Source organism: Sceloporus undulatus, chromosome 4 (assembly GCF_019175285.1).
Source record: "Sceloporus undulatus isolate JIND9_A2432 ecotype Alabama chromosome 4, SceUnd_v1.1, whole genome shotgun sequence".
NCBI lineage: Eukaryota > Metazoa > Chordata > Lepidosauria > Squamata > Phrynosomatidae > Sceloporus > Sceloporus undulatus.
The window spans coordinates 15,514,353-15,517,431 of NC_056525.1; the positions used below are offsets into that span (position 1 = coordinate 15,514,353).

The window sequence follows — 3,079 nt, forward strand, 5'->3', positions numbered from 1 at the left end:
ATTCTTATCTGGCTTGGCCCACTCTCCTGATGCTGACCGGCAGTGGGCATAAAGACTAAAGAGAAGGTATTGAAAAGCTGTTGCCTCTTCATGCTCACCTGGATTTTGGAACACCTGTATTTGCATACAGAAACATTATGCAATATCTTGGAGATGGGACACAGTTTAAACACAAAATTATTTTATGTTTAATATACAAGGGAACTTGTAGCACCTTTGAGACTAACAGAAAAGAAGGTTAAGAGGTGATATGATCGCCCTGTTTAAATATTTGAAGGGATGTCATATTGAAGAGGGAGCAAGCTTGTTTTCTGCTGCTCCAGAGAACAGGACCCGGAACAATGGATGCAAGCTACAGGAAAAGAGATTCTACCTGAACATTAGGAGGAACTTCCTGACAGTAAGGGCTGTTCGACAGTGGAATGCACTCCCCCGGAGGGTGATAGAGTCTCCTTCCTTGGAGGTCTTTAAACAGAGGCTGGATGGCCATCTGTCAGGGATGCTTTGATTTGGATTTCCTGCATGACAGGGGGTTGGACTGGATGGCCCTAGTGGTCTCTTCCAACTCTATGATTCTATGATTCTATGATTCTATGAACTGTGAAAGAAATTGTAGCGTAAGCTTTCAAAGAGGTAGTCTACTTCCTCATTTGTTCATTTGTAATAATAACAATAATAACATTTATTTATATCCCCCCTCTCTACAAAATGCAATTGGGGCAGCTTACAAGATTAAAATATACAGTCCGAACCCAACCACAACCCCCATATTGGCGGCTCTCCGCTTAGCGCAGAAAGCCATCTGGACAAATACAAAAAAAGCTGAAATCACTCTTTTGTATATGTTTCCATTCCGGGATCTTGTCTGGTTCTTTCAGTGCTGCCCTTTCCAGTCCTAGGGTTCATTCCCACTTAGAGTATAGTCCGATTCCCGATTCAGCTCCACTCCGTGTCAGTAATCGAGTTCAGAAGGCCCCCCGTTTCCATTATAAAGGCAGATCTTTTCCTTACTGACAGTGAAACCACTTTATTTTGGCACAATTGTCATCCCCATTTGCAACATTCGTGTGGCAATCATCATGGCAGACTCCTCCCCAGCACGACCAAAGCAAGTAGCAGTGGCTCAGCACCAGTGCAGGGAGTGTGTAGAGAGGCGGCAAGTTTGAAAGCTGACCTCCACAATCCCCCCCCCCCCCGAACAAAGGCAACCACAGTTGAGGACACCAAACCAGGGAAGCACCGGGGCAAGAGGTGGCGGCGACTTTCACCCTTTTAAACCCTCATGGGAAGCTTGGCTTGGGCTGCAACCGCACTGCAAAAAGACGAATGAAGGGATCCGGGAGAAGGAGGAGGAAGAGGAGGACAGGGGACACATTTTTTTGTTTTGTTTTTTGTACATAAAAGTAATTGATGAATCAATAGAATGGTTTAGCAACAATTTGCTTTTGTAAGTAGTTCATAGAATCATAGAGTTGGAGAGACCGCAAGGGCCATCAAGTCCAACCCCCTGCCATGCAGGAAATCCAAATCAAAGCATCCCCAACAGATAATAATAAATAAATAATAAAAGTTTTATTTATATACCGCGCCTTCCCCAGATCAGGGCGGTTTACACACATATTCATAAACATACAGTAGATTAAAAACAACAAACCACATCATGCAATTATACAATAGAATAAAAACAGCTAAAACCCCATTAGCCCATCCTCATGGCCACGGAAGAGGAGGGAGGCCCTTAGGAATTTTTATGGGGGAAATGCTTGCTGAAATAAGAAGGTTTTCAAGTCCTTCTTAAATTGGGCCAGGGAGGTAATCGAGCGGAGCTCAACGGGCAGCGTGTTCCAAAGGGCCGGAGCAGCGATGGAAAAGGTCCGTCTGGTGACGGAAGAGAGTCTAGCCCTCGGCACCTTTAGTAGTTGCTGCCCAGATGTTCTGAGGGTGCGGGACGGAATATACGGGGAGAGGCGGTCCTTCAGGTATCCTGGGCCCAAGCCATTTAGGGCTTTATAGGTAATGACCAACACCTTATATTGGGCCCGGAAGCAAATGGGCAGCCAGTGAAGATCTTTCAGCACTGGTGTTATATGGCTGGCCCTAGAAGCTCCAGTGACCAGCCTGGCTGCCATGTTTTGCACCATCTGTAGCTTCCGGGTTTGGTATAAGGGTTGCCCCATGTAGAGTCCATTGCAGAAATCCAATCTCGAGGTTACCAGAGCATGTACAACAGTTTCAAGGTCCCTCTGGGCCAGGTATGGGCGCAGCTGGCGAATCAGCCGAAGCTGATAGCAGGTGCTCTTGACCGTCGCATTCACCTGAGCAGTCAGGTGAAGCGACGAGTCAAGAAGCACCCCCAGACTGCGCACGGAGTCCTTCACAGGGAGCGTGACCCCGTTCAGGACAGGTGGAACCACCGCCATTCCTGGACCAGGGGAACCTATCACAAGTACCTCCGTTTTCTCTGGATTCAGCTTGAGTCGGTTTTCCCTCATCCAGCCCATTACTGACTCCAGACAGGTCACGAGAGGAGAGACGCCATCCTCGGTCACTGCATCAGTCGGAGACATAGAGAAAATGATCTGGGTGTCATCAGCGTACTGATAACCCCGCGCCCCATGTCTCCGGATGATCTCTCCCAGCGGTTTCATGTAAATGTTAAATAGCATGGGAGACAGAATGGCTCCTTGAGGGACCCCAGTTTTAAGGGCCCTCTCATCGGAGCACACGTCTCCCAGCTGCACCATCTGGGACCTCCCAGAGAGGTAGGACCGGAACCACTGGAGCGCAGTGCCCCCGATTCCCACCTCTGCCAGGCGCCCCAGAAGGATACCATGGTCTATGGTATCGAAAGCCGCTGAGATGTCCAAGAGCACCAACAGGGACACGCTTCCCCTGTCGATGCCCAGACGGAGATCATCGACCAAGGCGACCATGGCCGTCTCAACCCCGTAACCCGCCCGGAAGCCAGTTTGAAATGGGTCCAGATAATCCGTTTCATCCAAGACCGCCTGAAGCTGGATTGCAACCGCCCTCTCGATCACCTTCCCCAAAAATGGCAGCAGCGAGACTGGCCGATAAT

At 48.9% G+C, this 3,079-nt stretch overlaps 1 non-coding gene across 1 annotated transcript; it reads right to left on the minus strand.

Annotated features, from left to right (window-relative positions):
* Nucleotides 1-772: 772 nt before the first annotated feature.
* On the minus strand, nt 773-834 carry LOC121930220. The gene has a single exon (XR_006103870.1). It is a non-coding gene; the product is annotated as a U7 small nuclear RNA (small nuclear RNA).
* Between the last annotated feature and the right edge of the window lie 2,245 nt (nt 835-3,079).